Here is a 21,540-nt window from a genome sequence, read left to right on the forward strand (position 1 = left end):
TCAACTGATATAGGGGTATCCTTGAAAGCCCAGTCGAATATCCCAAACTCCCCTGGTAGGGACAGAACTCTACATGACTGTCTGTCTCTGCTACAGCTGCTATGTTGGCATAGCGTTCTAATACTGTGTCAAAAATTTAGAGGGCAGGCTCTCGCAAAAAAAGGCAGGCTCTTGTAAAAGGGCAACTTTATTTCTAAAACAACCTAATGCACGTGCAGTGTATTTTAGGTGACCTCAGTGCCTGAACAATGTTTCTATGTATTATGGCAGTAAATAGTTGATCCCTTTGCCCGCTTTTGAGATAGCACACACTGAAAGTGTTCAGTTTTAGGACACGGAGAGGTCACACCTGTTGTGGAACTTGATAGAAGGCTTATTTATAAACTTTCAGGGCTGGAGATTCCTCCTTCAGAGAAAACGCTGACGTCCAAAGAGGCGCGGGGAGAGGGAGGGGGGGGTCAGCTGAAATGCTTGTTTATGAACAGAGCAGCAACTGGAAAATCCATAAAACTCTGAAATGAGGAAATTAACAAGCCATCTGATCGGGTTGCTTGGTGGGCAACGAGTTGAGGGAGGATGTGGTGATTTGGACTATCATATGAGGGGTTGGAGGGGCATTTCTTCTTGAACTACCTCTCTATTTTAGGCTACATCATGAACACAATGTCCCCAAACTGCCCTTTCTGGCAGCTACTCGGTCTGAACCGCCTGTGTTCCTTAAAACACACCTTAAATCATGGCGCATTGTATATCCAAAGTGACCTCTACGAATGACAAGAGTCTTTTGTTGTTGTTTGAAAAAATAAATACATGAGCTTCCTCCATTCCACAAAGGTTAAATAGTGAGCTTTGCTCCCAAAAGGAGGCAAAACGGGGTGGTCCAGGAAGGGGGGGTTGTGTACTGAGTTATGGCCCTCTGGGTATTTGGGTAAGATCATGTGACGTATGAAAGATTTTGGAAAATGCTGAGTGGATTTGTAGTATAAGGGGCAATATATTATGGCAGTGGGGGAGCTCTCAGTACTGAGGGATAGCCTGACAGGTGCTGGGTGACGCACAGTGTCAGATGATTGTCCCATTTAGAAATGGGGAAAAAGTTTCTGACCTTTTCATGCTTGTGTATCACTTTTTGTGTTTTATAATCCTAGATGTGTGTGTGTGTGTGTGTGTGTGTGTGTGTGTGTGTGTGTGTGTGTGTGTGTGTGTGTGTGTGTGTGTGTGTGTGTGTGTGTGTGTGTGTGTGTGTGTGTGTGTGTGTGTGTGTGTGTGTGTGTGTGTGTGTGTGTATAGGCAGGCACACAAAGAGCAAAATACATATATATGCTTTACCCGTTTTGACCAAAAGTGGCTTTTTTGGATGGGTTCAACTATCAACTTTTTCTTCGGTCTTACAATTATTTGACCATGTATGCCTTTATATTGCTCCCTATAAATTACACTCTGAATATGCATTCTACATGAACAAACTTTTTATGTTGACAGCCTCATGTGCGAGAGGCTATAGTTATCTAATAGAAAAGGCAGAGGCTATCGGTTTCGTTAAATAACAAATTTACCCATTCGTGTGCATTGGGCTAGGTGGCAGATAGCCTAGCGGTTAAGAGAATTGGGCCAGTAACCGAAAGGTCGCTGGTTTGAATCCCTGAGCTGACTAGGTGAAAAATCTGTTGATGTGTCCTTGAGCAAGGCACATAACCCCTAATTGCTCATCTAAGTCACTCTGGATAAGAGCGTCTGCTAAATAACTCAAATTTAAATTTAAATGCATACCAGGGGATAGGCCTACTAATAGAAAGATCATCATATTCTGCTGAGCCCATCTCCTCCATTCATGCTGTGCTATGTAATGTAGTTCCTTTAACATTTAGCAGGGTTCAAATCATTCTGCACCAGTCAGGAAGTTCGAAAGGACTAGATTGAGCACAAGTAAGCAGATACTCCAACTTTATTATGGACATCTGGGTATAAAATTAGTCATCTCTGCCAATACCAGTGGACCTAACAGCCCGACCATGTGACAAGACGCAATACCAGACAAATCGATGGCACAAAACAGATTGCATCGCCAACATTCCTTCTGCTGACAGGCCACAGGATAGTTTTGGCTTTAAAAAATAGCGACATCTTTTAAGGTGACCCCCAGAGTGTTTCTTATAAAATTACAAGAGACAGAAATCCATTTGCAACTGTGCTACAGCACTGAGATTACATTGTTACTTTAGAGCCTGGGTACAAATTAATTTGGGCTTCATTTGATGTATTATATAAATGGATGGTAGTAGGAAAATTAAATCCCACTATTGTGCATTTCTATATATTGTTTTATTTCCGCACAGGCTGTTTTGGAGCCACAGTGCTTGCCATTCATTTGGGTAGCATGCAGGACAAGCTTCCAAGAAATTTAACCCTTTTATAACCTCAGCTGCTTAGAATGGCAGCTAAGAGAGAGCATTAAAGGGAGAGCTCAATTTTTTTGTCTTAGATCTTGATGTTTCACTCTCGTCAAAAAGCAATTGTAACAAAGAAAGAAAGCCAACACGTGACCTAATCTAACATTTGTGCAAATCCTTTATTCTTTCTGTTCTGAGGAAATATTTATGGAAATTATTTTTGACCTAAATCAGAAATGACGATTGAATTGCTCTGCTACTTGCTATACTGCTATACATCCACTTTTTTATTTCTGAGAACCTTTACTTTTTTAATGTCATTTTGAGTGTCTGAATTAAAAACATTCTGAAACTAATGATTAAATAAGAAACAGTGCTACCTAATACCAGTATACTACGTTTATGCTACTGTTCTGTTGAAATTGTCTCCTTATTCTTTTTAAATGAATAAACTCACCTGGTATCAAATCAATTATGTGACGTTAATTCACTGCTCAATAACAACTTGTTTGAGACTTCATACAACTCGACCCTATATCTGCAGAACAGAGTAACACGCATGTATCTGTGTGCATTAGTGCATGATGGTCACCTACTTTGTATAATGTGCATTTGAAACAGGCTGATTGTTTGACAATTGGTAGTGTGTGTAAATTAATGTTATAATCCATACCAAAATGGTCTCCTTGTAACTGTCTTGAGGTATTCTTGAACAGTGGAGGCTCCTCTTGGGAGGAAGGGGAGGACCACCTTCTTCGGGGGAATTTCATGAAAATAAAAATAATGAAACTTTACTAAATATATTCATATGTCACCAAATAATTGATTAAAACACACTGTTTTGTAATGAAGGTCTACAGTAGCCTCAACAGCACTCTGTATGGTAGCGCCATGGTGTAGCCGGAGGAAAGATAGTTTCCGTCCTCCTCTGGGTACATTAATTATTATGACAACTTCCATAAGATGTCCTCTCAACCTATCAGAGCTCTTGCAGCATGAACTGAAATATTGTCCACCCAATCAAAGGATCAGAGATTGAATCTAGTGCTGAAAGCATAAGCTACAGCTAGCTAACACTGCAGTGCATAACATGTGGTGAGTAGTTGACTCAAAGAGGAAGAAAACAATTGTTGAACAGTTTTCATTTCTTCCAAAGGAATTTCTTCAAAAGTGAAGAAGAAGCAATAGAGAGCGAGAGAGCGCTAGCTATATTTCGTTGTATTTTTTTCCCTTTCACTTACTTAGCTAGCAAATGTAGCTAGCTAGTTTAGCCTACTCAAACACCCTGCTCAAACAGAAAGGGATGCTATGTTAACTAGTTGGCTATGGCTATCCAACACTAGAAGTCTTCCAAGTTAAGGTAAGCTTTTGGTTTTATTCATTTATTGCCACCTGGGGCCCGGCGGTGTAACTGCTAAACTTCTTGCTGACTGTACACTGTACTACATGATTGTAGCGGGTTTGCTAATGCATTAGTTCTAGTAGCTATGTTGACTATGACGTTAGCTAATATGCTGACAACAATGTAGGCTGTGTGTAGAGGTTATGATATTAAGGTTAGGCTTGTAAGTGTTTTTTGCCTGGTCACAGACAGCTGATGTGTTGTGCACTGAAGTCTACAAGCAAAGGGTAAATGTGAGAGGAGGAGAGCGCGTAGATGTGAGAAGGAATTAATGAGCAAAATGATCATGCTGTTTGTACACTACATGACCAAAAGTATGTGGACACCTGCTCGTCAAAAAACTCATTCCAAAATCATGGGCATTAATATGGAGTTGGTCCCCTATTTGCTGCTACAACAGCCTCCACTCTTTTGGGAAGGCTTTCCACTACATGTTGGAACATTGCTGCGGGGACTTTGTCTCATTCAGCCACAAGAGCATTTGTGAGGTCGGGCACTGATGTTGGGCGATTAGGCCTGATTCGCAGTCGGCGTTCCAATTCATCCCAAAGGTGTTTGATGGAGTTGAAGTCAGGGCTCTGTGCAGGCAAGTCAAGTTCTTCCACACCGATCTTGACAAACCATTTCACAGGAAAGGCCTTCCCCAAACTGTTGCCACGAAGTTGGAAGCACAGAATCGTCTAGAATGTCATTGTATGCTGGTACTAGGGCTGTGGTGGTCATGAAATTTTGTCAGCTGGTGATTGTCAAGCAAATAACTGCTGGTCTCACCGTAATTGACCGTTAATTAACATAAAGACATTTAGAATCTCCTGGCTTCCACATATTGCCTACCATCCACCAACACAGACCTTTGGAACTTCTACATTTGAAAAAAAATAATGATATATTTTAGACGGGTCTAAAGAAAATGTTGTCTATTTTAGAAGAACAGAATAGCATACAATGAGTTGTCCTTTTGTTAGGCGCTGATCTGGCTATGCCATATGGCTATGGGCTTACAATAGTTCATTTAACAGACAAGATTTGCTTAGAATTCTCTGGCATTCTTTTAAAAAAATTTTTTAATGAAGAATACAACATAGCTGAATAAAATAGAAAGGATATTTTCTCCAAATTATTTGAGGGAGTGAGCACATACACATATTCTGCGTTGAGCGGTTAACAAAGAAACAGGTACCCCTATATGCTTAATTTAGAGTGATTTATGTCACTGTAGTTGTGATAAAAACTAAGGCTGCATGATGTGACTCTAATGATGATTTGAAGTTGCATGAAAGGCATGAGCTCTGCTTCGTTTTTTGCGCAGGCTTTACACACTTCATCAGTCTCTCTGTAATGCTCGTCTTCTTCTTCCGGCGAGGAGTAAGAGATATCGGACTGCCAGAAATCCCATAGAAAATAAAATCCCATAGAAAAAGGAACATAGACAACCCACCCAACTCACGTCCTGACCATACTAAACAAAGACATAACCAAAGAACTAAGGTCAGAACGTGACAGTACCCCCCCTCCCCCAAGGTGCGGACTCTGGCCGCAAAACCTGTACCTATAAGGGAGGGTCTGGGTGGGTCGTGGACCCCACTCCACCATAGTTTTTGTTCGCCTCTTTAGCCGCCTCTGTGGCCTCTTTAGAGCGGCGACCCTCGCTGCCGACCTCGGACTGGGAACCCTAGCAATGGGTCCCAAATGGACGGTAGGATCCGGCAGCACCGGACGAACGGGAGATTCCGGCAGCACCGGACAGGCGGGAGACTCCGGAAGCTCCGGAGTGAAGGGCGATTCCGGCAGCTCCTGGCTGACGAGCGGCTCTGGCAGCTCCTGACTGACCAGCGGCTCTGGCAGCTCCTGACTGACGGGCGACTCTGGCAGCTCAGGACAGACGGGCGGCTCTGGCAGCTCAGGACAGACGGGAGACTCTGGCAGCTCATGACAGACGGGAGACTCTGGCAGCTCAGGACAGACGGGAGACTCTGGCAGCTCAGGACAGACGGGAGACTCTGGCAGCGCTGGGCAGGAGGAAGACTCTGGCAGTGCTGAGCAGGCGGGAGCACCTGTAGGAAGGAGACGGAGAGACAGCCTGGTGTGGGGTGCTGCCACCGGAGGGCTGGTGCATGGAGGTGGCACCGGATATACCGGACCGTGAGGGCGCACTGGAGCTCTCGAGCACCGAGCCTGCCCAACCCTACCTGGCTGAATGCTCCCCGTGGCCAGGCCAGTGCGGCGAGGTGGAATAGCCCGCACTGGGCTGTGCTGGCGAACCGGGGACAACATGCGTAGGGCTAGTGCCATGTACCCCGGCCCGAGGAGACGCACTGGAGACCAGATGCGCTGAGCCGGCTTCATGGCACCTGGCTCAATGCCCACTCTAGCCCGGCCGATACGAAGCGCTGCTATGTACCGCACCGGGCTATAGCGTTCTCCTGGCATCTGCCAAATCCAGATTTGTCCGTCGGACTGCCAGATGGTGAAGCGTGATTCGTCACTCCAGAGAACGCGTTTCCACTACTACAGAGTCCAAAGGCGGCGAGCTTTACACCACTCGGCATTGTGCATTGTGATCTTAGGCTTGTGTGTGGCTGCTTGGCCCTGGAAACCCATTTCATTAAGCTCCCAACGAACAGTTATTGTGCTGACTTGTTGGAAATGTGGCATCCTATGATGGTGCCACGTTGAAAGTCACTGAGCTCTTCAGTAAAGCCATTCTACTGTCAATGTTTGTCTATGGAGATTGCATGGCTGTGTGCTTAGTTTTATACACATGTCAGCAACGGGTGTGGCTGAAATAATCGAATCCCTTAATTTCAAGGGGTTTCAACATACTTTTGTATACATAGTGTAGCATCCCTCTCTGTTTGAGCCGGGTGTTTGAGTAGGCTAAACTAGCTAGCTGCAATTGCTAGCTAAATGAAAGTGAAAGTTTAAAAAATACAACTAAATATCTCTCTCTGTCTCTCTTGCTTCTCTTTCATTTTTAAATCAATACATTTATTCAAAACTTTTGAACATTTGACTTTCTCACTCTTTATGTCAACTTCTCACCACATTTTATGCACTGTAGTGCTAGCTAGCTGTAGTTAATGTTTCAGTACTACAGTACTAGATTAATTCTCTGATCCTTTGATTGGGTGGACAACATGTCAGTTCATGCTGCAAGATCTCTGATAGGTTGGAAGAAGTCCACCGGTCATAATTATTGTGTAAGTTCTACTAAGCTAAATATAATTGTTTTTGGAAGTTCATACCAATGATAATTTTGCAATTTGATTTTGAATTTTAAGACCCCTTGATGTGTCATAAAAAAATATATGAAACTAGTATTTGATAAAAATGATGAGTCCCAAGACGCTTGTGGAAGACTGATTTTCGGGATGTCTCATGGTCTGATAAACACTGCTCTAGCTCTGTCACCTTTTGGGTTTTTGTATTAGGCTAATTAGATTTCCGCTGGGGTTGTAGCAACCTCATGATGGTTATAGGGAAAATCTGAGTATCATGTAGTAGCCTACACCTATTGATGTTACATTTTTTTATTTTACTAGGCAAGTCAGTTAAGAACAAATTCTTATTTTCAATGATGGCCTAGGAACAGTGGGTTAACTGCCTTGTTCAGGGGCAGAATGACAGATTTTTACTTTGTCAGCTCTTGAATTCAATCTTGCAATCTTTTTTTTAGTCGTCCAACACTCTATCCACTAGGCTACCTGCCGCCCCAGGCTACATTGAGCTGGGTTGAATTGAATATGAATGACAGTCGTCCAATATGCTGTAATAGAAATAAGGCCGTGCTCATAAAAAAAATATTGTACTCCCTAATCTTAAACGGCACCAACCGCCACTGTTCTTGAGGTATTTTCTCTTCACAACAACTGCCATTTAAGGGGTTGTGTTCACCTGTGCTATTACCTGAGTCTGATCCTTAGCCATCAGGACCCATATTCATAAAGGCTGCGTTTACACAGGCAGTCCAATTCTGATATATTTTCAGATATTTTTCAAAGCTGATCTGGTTGGTCAAAAGATCAATTAGTGGAAAAAATATCAGAATTGGGCACCCTGTCTAAACGCAGCCTCAGAGTAGGAGTGCTGCAAGATCCACCCTTGCCAATGTAATCTTTTTATGATCTATGAAGCAAAAATGAATCTTAGATCAGCACTCCTACTATGAGATGCTTTATGAATACGGGTCATTCCAGCTTCTTTCTTACTTCTGCGTCTGATGTCCATTTGGACCTGAAACAGTTCCAAGAGCATCCCTGAGATTTCCTCACTGAAATTGGCTCTGAGCCCCAGCACCTGACACCAGTCCCACACATATGGAAACCTGGTGCACAATGTCAACAGGGCAGCATTGCCAGGTATGACTATTGGAGCACTTCATACCCTGTCAAGGGACCTTGGAGCCATGTGTCGACATGCATCGCACTGTTAGCTACATCGCCTGGTCATATCGGGGACAGGAAAGAAGTGGCGGAACAGAAGCACTCCAGATGTTCTTCATCAGTAGGCCACGGGGGAACTCTGTTACCGCAACACCTGGCTCAGTGTACAAGCTCTTAGAGGCACAAAGATGCTGCTTTATTGCAGCAAGGCTAGCTCCAGGGTGACGTTTCCCATAGGTACAGATCTAGGATCAGCTTCACCTCCACTAATCCTAACCTTAACCATTACTGGGGGAAATGCAAAAATGACCCAATATCATTGTATAGCTACTGTGGAGCACATACTGTATGTTGTCAGGCTATTGACTTCCACACACTTGGTGGACTCTGACACCGTTTCTAACCACTCAATCAATATATCAACGGGATATATTCACAATGTAATTCATGCCTTGCCTTTGAGAGGGGGTACTTCCTCAGCGGCAAAGAGAGTGGGTTTAATCTCCATATTACACATCGTAAAAATACAAGTTTACACCCAGCATCACACAAAACCTCTTGCATAGCCACATAACCTGACAAAGTCATGTTTTATTTTATGTATAGTTTTCCTAGGGATTTTGGGTGATATGAAAGCCCAGTGAATTCATTCATAATAGGCCTAACACATAGGCCTACCACACTTTAGTTTATAGAGACAATATAGGGGACTGCTAAGTAAGTGGGCAGCACAGACAAGTAGTTGCCTGATCAATTTCTCCAAACGCACCTTCGAATCCCCTTTCTAGTCCTGCATGATGCCAGTGGGAATAATAAGAGTAGGGGGGTATAAGCAAAAATGACCCATAGACAGCTACATTTCCTTCCCATACAAGCTATTGATGGACAGACGTTTGCTTTATAGAGTTTTTGTAGGGATTCGCTGGACTTTCTTGTTTTAACGTCCTAACGGATGTTTTGTGCGTTCGTGCAGGGCAGCGCGGGAAAGGTGGGAGCGCATAAACGCAACTTCAGTTAAGAGAGGCGACATATGCTACGCTCAATAAGACCAATGTTAAAATCTCCTTGACCTGGGGGTCACCAAAGAGCAACCCCAAATCGTTTCATATTTTCCCTGTAAGATCAATGGTAGAATAAATTTGGGTTCAATGACAAGAATAATTTAAAACAGATCAATAAACGATAGAATGCAATTCCTTGAGGTGAAGGATGCATAACAATTTCCTTAGATTGACAGCATGATTCTTGCGATGCCTTGCAAAGGAAGCGTGCGTAAAACACAATCTTCATCAAATGTCTTTGCTGAGTGGTGTGCAAGAGCATTGTGTTGTGGATCCGCCTTTATCTTGAGAGTTCAAGTACATATCGAGAAATTGATCTTTTTTGAATTTCCTGCGCTTTTCTGCACTGATCAGCAAGGATAGGAAGGACAAATAGTTTAACATACTTGAATAAATAATTCTCAACGGCGCGTCCCCTGACATGGGCTATCACCTTCCCCCTATCATCACAGTCCCCCTCCCCTCACTCTAGTGAGACCCGCTCATCTATGTGATGTTAAATATTCAAAGATTTCTGTAATCACAAGCACAAACTGGTGTCTGTTATTGAAGAAGTAGCCTAAGTTTCTTATAGAATTACTCATACAATATCTACAAACAATGTCAGCAAATGAATGATCATTTTGAGGATAACAAACCATTTTTATTTGAAGAAATATAGGCTAAATTACAGAAATAAGAAACTGAATCCTCTGCAACTAATAGGCTATGCATATGCAGCAATAGCATTGAGAATATCCGAAAACTTACACATAGAGCTGTTAAAGCTTAAAATACATTAACGGTAGGCCTAAATGCCATTTCTACCATGCTCAGACTATAGGACGAGATTATTCGAGTTCACGCTAATACTGTTTTGCAAAGCATAAAAGCCTCTCGCTGATAAATATTAATTTGAGCCTTCATGATGTATTTGAAAATTCCAGCTAAAATGTCACCACATGGAACATTAATGTAATATTTCAAGGCCTGAGAGCAATACTCATATTGATTGCATTTATTTGACTCTGGGGAGGAGAAATAATTATTCAATGTGGAGACACATCTGGTGGCCAAAGATGCGAGGCAGGGAATGAGAAAATGCAAAATAACAATAAAAATAATAGGACTTGTATTTAAATACATTACCCTGCGTTGTTTTGATAGGAATGGCTTAATATAGAATAGACAGATGCACCTCAGTCTTTTACAGGTATTTTAAAATGCTTCATTTTCTGTAAACTGCTTAATGCTAAACAAGGAGAAAAAAATCTAGTCTGTATTTTCTCCTCTCTCGACTGGCAATCGCAAGGCACAAACTCAACCACTCAGATTACACAGGTAAACTGCTAAATGACCGAGTCCTTCAAGTTTACCTTTTCAAAGTAGCCTACTGTATCTTAAATTACAAATCAGCAGATTGCTGCATTGCAAAAACACCCTAGCTCTCCACATTTGCGAGTTTAAGCAGAGACAGACAACTTTAAGGACGTCTGTGTCCTAAAAGGATCCTTTCTTTGTCATTAACAATATTGACTATCATTAGGGCGGGCGTCTGTCTGTCTTTGTGCAAATGAAACGAAATTTGAGTAACACCTTGACCCTGACCCGCGCGCGTCACCATACACGAGCCAGCCTTATTAATTGTTTAAAAGATTAGAGCTTTAGTAGGCTACCGGGATTTACATAGAAATAGCCGCATTTGAAGACATATTTTTTGTTAAACTAATTGCAACCCGTAACTCACAATAACCTTGCATACCCTTGCATCCAAAAACCAGTTTAGTGTGCTCAAAGGACATCAGAGCTCCACATGTCATTGCAAGACCTGGATGGCACAAGCTACATGGATTTGAGGGTAAAACGATTGCTATGCTATTTATGGTCATGTTTGGTGTTGAAAATAATAGCAATTAATTGAAAATATGCAGATCAGCTCATTACATCTTTACATAAAGTTTGAGTATGTTTGAAAAGTGCACATGTAGGCTGATGATAATAATATTTTACTTGAATAGTCAATAACATTAATTTCAGTAAAATGTGACATTTATAGGTTAGGCTACTTTTACTTTAAAGGTTGATAAGTTGTGAGGAAAAATTGCACTTTTTGTGTGGAAAATATTGTTGATCAAGAAGCCTCCGGTGAAAGTTTGTTTTTAGGGGTGAAAAGGCAGCCCTTTCACACCTATAAAGGAACATAGTATTGTACGGCTAAAGCGACCCCTACTGGTATAATTTAATACACCACAGCCCATAAACTCCCAGCATGGAGTTTCTGTGGACAGCCAGATTGAATGATTGACTTGTAGGCCTAAAGCAGACATAGGTTTGAAAATCTTTCACAAGTGATATGTTGCTCTGATGATGTTGTTCATTAACACTGGTTCAGTGTGCTGCTTTTAATTGCACAATGAAAATGATAGCACACATAGACACTCAAAGTATTGGACAAGATTGTAGGCCTAATTAGGATGCATTTGATAGGATGCGTTTTGTTACCCCAAACGTTTAAGATGGATGAGCATTGGCTTGGCTAAATCTGGACTGTAATAAAGACATGGGGTTCTCAACCTTTTCTTTTTTGGTGCCCTGAGACTCTGGGAAAATACAAGCGCGCTGTGATTCAGCTACAACATTTCAAAGATCAAAGGTTATGCAAAGGTTTGCATGACACATATTGGCGTAAGGAAATTCCAGAGACCTCAACCATTTGAAAAGTTATTTAGTATACGCTTACATACATTTTTAGGCTATTGCGTGCCCTCCTAACACATACGAACATGGTCCAAGTATATTCTTACGGATCTTATTGAATGGATTCGAACCTCTAAACATTGCAACATGCAAAGGCATTGCATTTGCAAGGCATGCAAGGCATTGCATTTTATGAAATTACAAAGATTTGTTATATTTTCCCCTCGCAACCCCATTAATAGATCATGCGATCCAACACTGTGTCCTGACCCCAAGTTTGGGAACCGCTGTGCTATAGCCATAAACATGCATTTATTGTGGACACCCAAGGATGAAATTGCATTTTGATTTAGATTTTTCAAAAACATGTTAGTGTGACAACAGTGCTCTTCCATATCATGTTAGGTATTCTGGGCTTACTGATGGCATTCTGTCGTTTTTGTAAATGTTCGTTATCCCTCTGCTTTTTCTAGGACCTCTTGAGGGTCTCAGGGTCTTCCTGTTGGCTTCACAGGGCTTGAGAACATTGGTCTAAACATCTATCACAGCGATGATTCATTTTGACGTTGCTCAATGTTGATCAATGGGTGAAAGAAAAAATATTTAGGTGAATATTCAGCCAGACAGTTACCATTTACTCTTCAAAAACAATTTATACCTTGCACTAAACTTTCTAGAGCACAATTTTTGTGACAAGGGACAATTCAACCAGGAACTTAGTAAGTTTGAGGAAAATACATAATAATAGAAATCTAGCCAAGGATATCCTAAATAATGGATTTAAGAAAACCCAAGACAACACCCTTCAGAAGGCAAATACCATTTTATCACCATCTGTAGCAGACACCTGGGAAGGTGGTCTTTATGTAGATTCAGAATGAGAGAAATCAGTGTTTTGGCATAGACAATGTGAGCATTTAAATAAGAAATAGAGTGGGTCCTACTGTTTCTCAATTCCCATACCATTTCTTGAAAGAAACAAAAAGGAGGAGGAAAACAAAAACAGACAATGTTTTTTTTCAAGAATAAGAGACAAATACCTCAGGAAATACAAAATTCCACACCATACGGGGTAGAGGGAACAGAGGCTCGAGGCTGCCTGTGAAAGCAGAATGTCAGCGTACCATATGCGCTCCAGTGGTACTCAAACACATACTTTTGTTTATTTTTCACTTCAAATCAAATTTTATTTATCACATGTGCCGAATACAACACCTTACAGTGAAATGCTTACTTACAAGCCCTAACCAACAACACTGTTTTTTTTTAAAGAAAAAAATATATAATTAAGAAAGGAAGAAATAATAAGATAAAAAAAACACATAAAATAAATGTAACAAATAATTATAGAGCAGCAGTAAAATAACAATAGTGGTACAGTCAATGTGCGGGGCACCGGTTAGTTGAGGTAATTGAGGTAATATGTACATGTAGGTAGAGTTATTAAAGTGAACTATGCATAGATAGTAACAGAGAGTAGCAGCAGTGTAAAATAGGGGGGGGGGGCAATGCAAATAGTCTTGATTAGATGTTCAGGAGTGTTATGACTTGGGGGTAGAAGCTGTTTAGAAGCCTCTTGGACATAGACTTGGCGCTCCGGTACCGCTTGCCATGCGGTAACAGAGAGAACAGTCTATGACTAGGGTGGCTGGAGTCTTTGACAATTTTTAGGGCCTTCCTCTGACACCGCCTGGTATATAGGTCCTGGATGGCAGGAAGCTTGGCCCCAGTGATGTACTGGGCCGTACACTACCCTATGTAGTGCCTTGCGGTCGGAGGCCGTGCAGTTGCAATACCAGGCAGTTATGCAACTGTAACAGTATAGCTTCTTTCCTCGACCCTACCTGGGCTCGAACCAGGGAACCTCTGCACACATCAACAACAGCCACCCTCAAAGCATCGTTAACCATCGCTCCACAAAAGGCGCGGTCCTTGCAAAGCAAGGGGAACAACTACTTCAAGGTCTCAGCGCGAATGACGTCACCGATTGAAACGCTATTAGTGCGCACCCCGCTAACTAGCTAGCCATTTCACATTGTTTACACAACCATGCTCTCGATGGTGCCGCTGTAGAACCTTTTGAGGATCTGAGGACACTTTGGCAACAATCTCTTGAACTCCTCTCTGATCAGCTGTTCTCTCATATCAGGCTAACTTTAAGATCTCTGTTCTGAAGATATTGAAGATAAAAGTTGACAAATGTATTTTTCTGTTAGTGATATTCTCTGCAAGAATTTAAGACTTAACTCAGTCAGTCTGTCCATGGAAGGCATTTGTTGGAAGTAGTAACAGATGTACAACACATTTGCTATAATGGTTGTGATACAACAGCATTTTTTTCCCCCGATCCCAAACATATCACAAACATATCAATTGTATCCCACCCATTGCATCAAATGCGTTGTGCACCAGTTGTACAACATGAGTGTGTACGGGGCCTATGAGGAAGCCCTATAAAGGTTCCACATCCGAGGTATAGTGGTATTAGTGTAGTGTAGCTGTGGCAGGTGATTTAATGGTTGTCACAGCAGAAATAGAAGTGTAAAGCGACAGGATTCGCCATCCAAGCTAGTATTTGTGATGAATCACTGTCATATGTGAAGTAAATGTAACACTAATAGACAGGGGGAGATCTACTGTTGGCTGTTTTTTTGCTAATGAGCATATTTTTTTCGAGGAGCGTTGTCACAGTGCCGGATCCATCTGAGTGAGGAGAGAGAGTAGAGGAGGATTAGAGTTGTAGCTGCCGGTGTAATGAGTGCGTCATAGACTTACAGCTGAGAGAAAAGCTTCCTGGGCACAGCTTCAGATCATAGAGCCTACATAAAGCCTATATAATGCTACTTAGGAATAGGAATGACACAACACTTTTCACAACACATCAAGGCCCTTTGTCGTGACTTCATACGTTATCAACAGGGTTACTCATAGACAATATACTGTATCAGTGATATATATCTATGGGGTTACTTTAAGTTTAAGTTTATGGTCATTTGTCTTGGGCCATTAGTATGGCTGTTATGTCATCCTTATTGCGTTGATACTGAATGTTGAGTTTAAGTCATGTGTTACTTGTTTCCTTTTATAATAGAATATCTCTTATATACACAAAGATATACAGGGAAGTGGGATTAGTCTCAGTGGTCTCATTCCTTTATTATTCTGACTGATATGTCAGAACACAGTGGTTCTGAAGTCCATCTTTCTAACTTTCTATCATTCCGTATTCCAGCTGCCTTAGTTGAACTGTGGAACAAGACAGTGATCGTATTTCAGTGTAGAGCACTGGTGCCAATGTAGATTTACAAATGTGCCTGTAAAAACAGGGGACCACAAAAAAGACAAGTCAATGATCTCACGATTACTTTAGTCCTTTGGCTGTCCACCCAACCTTTGAAGTTGAACTGGAAATCTTGTGAACTGGAAGAGCCTCTCTCCATTGAGAAGGAACGTGCCAAGACCACATGATGTTACTCAATCCATAGAGCGTTCACAATTACAATGCGGTCCATTACGTTGCTGTAGCCAAAAATTCTGAACCCCATCAAAGTCTGATGGCCTAATTTGTCTTGCTAGGGGTCTCACTCAATCCCTGGCGTCCAACTAACACTGTGCCCTCACCCCAGTCCCCCCACCTCCTCCAACACATTCAGCCCAAGCCCTCAATTGCGTGTTTAACTTGACACATAATTACTGTGGAAATATTTGTGTATTTTGTACGAGTGCCACAGTCTGCGATGCTAACCGACTGCCAAGTCCTCACAGCTCCCACTGCTGGTATCGCAGCCAGAATCCCTGATCAAAACAAGATGGTTTCATTTGGGCCAGCTTTGCAAGAAATCACTCCCAGAGATTTGGATTTCACTGCCAAGTCTAATACAGTAGGGTTAGCCGTGTGATGCAGCCACAGCCACACAGCCACACATAATACACACTCCAACAACATACCTTTTTTTTCTCTGACTTCCCATTCAATTAAGCATATACCATCCAACACCTGAAGTAAGAAACCCCTTCACCTGATCCCCATCAGATTTGTGAGGATTGGAGACAGAAATGCGGCATTTTTGTTTGCAAGGAAATGAGCCAGATCAGACAGTTACCGTGCCATTCAGGACGAGAAGTGACGTTCCACTGAGGGAATTGTGTGATTGTTAGTGACTGTTATAATTAAGGGAAAAATGCTAGGTGAACTTCGAGACACGTGCAGTGACAGGCTGTGATGTCACGTTCATGTGTCAGAAATGAGGCAATGATTGGAAGGCTGAGTTCTCAAGCTTCACTGCCAGTGGTGCATCCCAAATGGCACCCTGTTTTCTTTGTAGTGCACTACTTTTGACCAGAGCCATATGGGTCCCGGTCAAAAGTAGTGCACTATATAGAGAATAGGATGCCATTTGGGATGCCTCCCAGGTTAGATAGTCAACTATGACTCACCATTACAAACAGCATTCTCTAGAGGGCTTTTCACACTACTGAGCCAAGCCAAACCAAGCTGGCCCAAGCTGGTCCTCCGAAACATGTCCCGCCAAACTGCACTTCTTAACACACGCTCGCTTAACCCGGAAGCCAGCTGCACCAATGTGTCGGAGGAAACACCGTTCAACTGACTACCGAAGTCAACTTGCAGGCGTCCGGACAGCCACAAGGAGTCGCTAGAGCCCGATAGGACAAGAAAATCCCTACCGGCCAGCCCCTCCCCTTATCCGGACGATGCTGGGCCAATTGTGCACTGCCTCATGGGTCTCCCGGTCACGGCCAGCTGTGACACAGCCTGGCATCAAACCCAGGCATGTAGTGATGCCTCAAGCACTGCAGTGCAGTGCCTTAGACCGCTGTGCCACTTGGGAGGTTGAATCGTATTTTTTTCCACTTTTAATTTTGATATGAGTGAATTCTAGGAATGATCACAATATTCAATATTCAAATTCTCAATATTAGTTTTGGTCCCAAAACTCTCCTAACTCTGCCACTTATTTATCAAGCTATGAATGATAAGGAGGTGGGTTGGAAATGCAGGCTTTTACTATTTAAGGATGATCATCTCCTATCTAGGCCTTATGAATTTTAAACTAAATGCTGTGTGTAATTGTGAACCAAAGCTGCATAGACATTATATACAGTATGCATGTAATGGAGGAGACAGATCCAACTATATTCCATTCATCTTTTAAATTAATTAACTGGTGACTTATGGAATCCACAGGGAGAGGTGTACAGGGAAATATATGGCTCACTGAAGGTGTGTTGAATTCTGGGAGTTTCTGAGCACAGTATAGTTTATTGTTACGCTCATTTCAAGAGTGTGTACTGTATATTTCATGGATCGGGGTTCATAACTTTGTTAGCTTCTGTGACTTTGTGTTGAAGTCCTATTGCTACGTCATGGAATGGCTATTAAGCGATAGCCATGCCTAAACCCAGACGTCACACTTTAGGTGACAGTGATAAGTATAACGCCCTATACAGATGCAGTCTTTTTTTCCCCGCACGGGTCACAGCACAGCATGCCGTGCTCGCCTAGGTCACAGTGTTTTCTTGAGACACATAATTTCATAGACACTAGTGCTTACAATCAAAAAAAGACTGGAGTGGGACCCAGTCCTGATTGAAAAAGGCCATATAATGTGAGCTTTTTTAATCATCCTAGGAATGCAAAGGGAATGAACCATCCATACAGATGAATCCAGGTCTTACTGAAGCACATGCTCCATTCTAAAAGGACCCTCCTTCCACCTGTTCTCAGAACAGCCCTTAGAGTGGAAAGGGAGCAGATTGGAGTGTCATGCTGCTGGAAATCTTCAGTCAAATAAAACAAAGTGGGGCTGCATCGATGCTCTGTCTTGTTTTATATGATGGCTTGAAATAAATGAACTTTAAATGGAACCTTGGCAGGGACGTGGGCTATTGATCGATCGGCGCAGGAGCTGAAGTTTAAGGGCACAGCTTTGCCGGGGCTGGGGCTGTAACTGGAGTAATGAAATTGATTGGGCCGAGGGAGGGTGACAAGCTAGCAGAGTCAAGCCCTTGATGTAAGGAAACAAGAGTGCCATCTAATTGGGGTGTAATATAGGTCTTCAGAGGACATTAAACAAGTGGTGGCACGAAGGGAAGCCACAACCAAAATGACGTTGTGGACATCATCGTTGTAATCATTTTGTGATTATTCACCACAACTTTGTTAATTGGTCTGTTTGTTAGTGTAGCTCTTCAAAAGGAGGGTCCAGCTAAGAGTCAGAGGAATATGGGATATTTGACCTAAGGTGAACCTTTACACCAATGTGATGTTCTGTCACTCTATTATTGTTCAGACGGATGGTTTCTTAACTGGACTTTGCATAAAAGGTTGATCGAAAAGTTTCTATGTTCTAGCGAGGGCTTACAAAAAGTGAGTGACAACCAAAGCATTATAGACCCTACATCATTGTGCGTTCTGCTCACCTCCTTTCTTGATCTGACCTATTGAATCCAACACCATATTAACTTCTAGGAAATGTTCAAAATAGTTTTTTAAAGGGCCCTTATATGTACAATGATCACTTCTCCCAGCCTATGAAGAAGGTTGTTGTTCCTAACCCCAGAAACTGTCTGAGTAAGTAGCTGTTTCGACTGAATAAGGCCCCACAGGGTCCGGGACCACAGCATTTATCTCCTAAGGCAGAACTGTCTCACTCAACAGGATGGCCAGAAGTTACGGTGCATTACAAGCACTTAGCGCAGTGATATCAAGGTTCACCTCCGATTTCCAATCTTGGGCCAGAATAGGGGGCTGGGGGGCGGTCATTAAAAAGCCATTACAAGCCCATATTTCATATTTCAGTCTCTCCTATGTTTCAAGGTGTTAAAAGCTCAATGTATATTTCCCTCTTTATTTAAGCAGCAGGACAACGGAGCAACGCAGGTCCCTCACTGGCAGCCATTGACCTTGGTCTATCCAGCCTTCATTAGCTTTTAGACACTTATCAGTCATAACTGAGTTTGTCCTCTCGGCGACGCTTCCTCATTCACTTCACTTAGGCAGCAAATAATGGCCGAAATCCATTTATCTGCCATTTCCAACAAGTGCGTGACATTAACGAATTATCTGCTTTTCACTAAGTATGGACGAGGTACCCTCTAAAGGATTCCTCCACTCCCGTCCGGCCCCGGCCAAGGTCGGGCCTTTTAAAAACTGCCTATTTTTTTTCCTACCTGAGCTATTTTCTTTCCCTCCATCTTTAAATATTCATATCTCTTTTTTGCGTGCTTAGCATAGGGTTTATGAGCACTTTCAGATATATTTCTTCAAACACGCATCTTTATTTGGTTTTGATTATTGATGCCCCACTCTGCCTTTATAACTCACATCCCTAGGAAAACATTGATCCAAGAGGCAAATTAATCTAATTAGCGGCCCTTTCCTCTGTGCTGGATATTGACTTGTTGTGAAAGGTGCTTCTCCAGTTAAAGACAATGTCTCTGAAATGTTCCGTCGCAACATCTTTCTGCTTTAAGGCAACGTTTTGATTGTGGATGGATACAATATTGGAGACTTTCAGAACACAATGCACTGCCATATCCAGTACATCAAGAGGTGTCCATTGTATTACAATATCCCTCGGTTTGTGTCCAGTCTACAACCATGGAAAACAAGCAGTGACATATTTGATTACATGTCTCTATGATATTTAGAAAACAAATCTAGATAGGCCCTAGATAATGGCATTATTAAATGCAGTATCCTGCAAGGTTTTCAAGTGACCAGTATGTGGTCTGCATGGTCTAGAACTCACCTACCTACCTGTGTTGACGTGGGTTCGACACCCTCTCCTCCTGTCTTTCCCACTATTTATCCTCTGTCCAATTAAAAAAGATGAGAAAATTAAAAAGTGACCAGTAGTTTCTAGACTCAGAGAAATCAACATCAACGCTCCATTTCCCTGTTGCGAGAGAGTGTTTAAACCAATATCCAGGTAAGTTTCTCATTCTCTTACCCAGTAAACATGATCTTATCTAACAAGCGAGTCCAAACATGCATTTTGCCATGCAGATTGTTCACAACTTTCCTGTTACTGATTGTTAGTGAACAAGGCCTTTACTCTTGGTTGCACTCCCCATCTGAGCTGAGCTGTATACAAGAGAAATCTCGGCAGTCTTGTTCCTCTGTAACCCAGCTAGCAGCAACTGTCAATCCAGTTTGCAGCAGGGGAGGCCAGGGACTGCTGAAGTACCATTAGTGGAGCCATTTAAGCAAAGGAGAATCTTTGTTCTTGACACAGGAAACTTGTGTTCCATCTCGATCGGTGAGGAAATGGGGCCTGACGATGCATGTGTCATCTTGCATTTGTCCTGAGTCCCTTTCCCCGGACGCCAGTCCTTGTTCATACAGCACAAAGCTGCTAGCTTTTGATGTTAAGCCGCCGCATTCAGCGCATTTCTCCCAAACCCAGTTTTAAAATATTCCCCCATATTCCATGTAGTTGATTTCTATTTAAAATGGTCATGATTATTTTATTTTGTAACATTAATGGAAGTACATTTGGGGGAAGAGGGGAAGGGGCGGGGGAGGGGGTGGCGAGGCATTTGCAATTCATATTCCCTTGCATGATTACATTAAGAGTGTGTTCTGTCATATTTGATTAATGTATCTTGTTTTCCTTAAAACCAGATTAAAATATGAAAACTGACAGAAATGAGGCTATTACAAAGAATGGTAAATGTTTAATAATCTACTCAAGAAAGGAAAAATGAAGTGCTGTACAAGGGAACTATTGTACAATCAGTGTTTGGCAGAGGAAGCCAGCCTGGCGTCTTTGTTTTAAGGAACTTTTCAGAAACACAGACACAATTAACATGAAAGGCTTCCAAGCCATGCTTTTATGCTACAGTATGAAGCCAGATTTAGAAATGCTATTGACCACTGCTGCCAGCTTGTAGTACCGTATGTGTTTGAGGCATTAGACTCAACTGTCAATAAAACAACTCAACCTCCTAAAATATTGTTGGATGTGTGATGTCTTTCTTTTCTGTATATTTACAATATTTTCATATTTACAATCCTTCTAAGTGATAGTTCACATCAGAATAAGACGTTCCTCCATGTTTCTCAAATGTCAAATTCCGAAGTTGTTCCAAACGTCAAATTTCAAAGTGTTTAAAGTTTATTTTAGGCATTAATGCCGCATTTTTAAGGTTAAGGTTGGGATGGGCTTAAAAAAAACGTTACATCACTGGATTCGAACATGTAACCTTCATGCCCATCCTCCATCCACGTCCACAACACCCTAGCAAAACCGAAACCTACGTAACAGGGCTCACTGTTGCCTGAGTTGGCCGGTCTCCTGACGTCCTCAGACATGGATGGACATCGAATACTGACTTGTATCACAGGTGACCTGGCTGAATCCAACATATAAACCTCATACAAATGAGTCATGTAATAATATATCAGTCAGTATGCAATGAAATTGTAGATATTTTCTAGGAGTTTATTCCACTGTTATAGAATTTCCTAGAACACCAGCAGAAAGACACAATCAGTAGAGATATTTAACCTTGTGAAAACACCCCAGAGAAACACCTTGTAATCCTTTATCAATGTCAATAGCCATTTTTGGAAAGAAGTGTGTGTGTACTAGAATAAAGCAGGG

This window comes from Oncorhynchus kisutch, linkage group LG17 (assembly GCF_002021735.2).
Source record: "Oncorhynchus kisutch isolate 150728-3 linkage group LG17, Okis_V2, whole genome shotgun sequence".
NCBI lineage: Eukaryota > Metazoa > Chordata > Actinopteri > Salmoniformes > Salmonidae > Oncorhynchus > Oncorhynchus kisutch.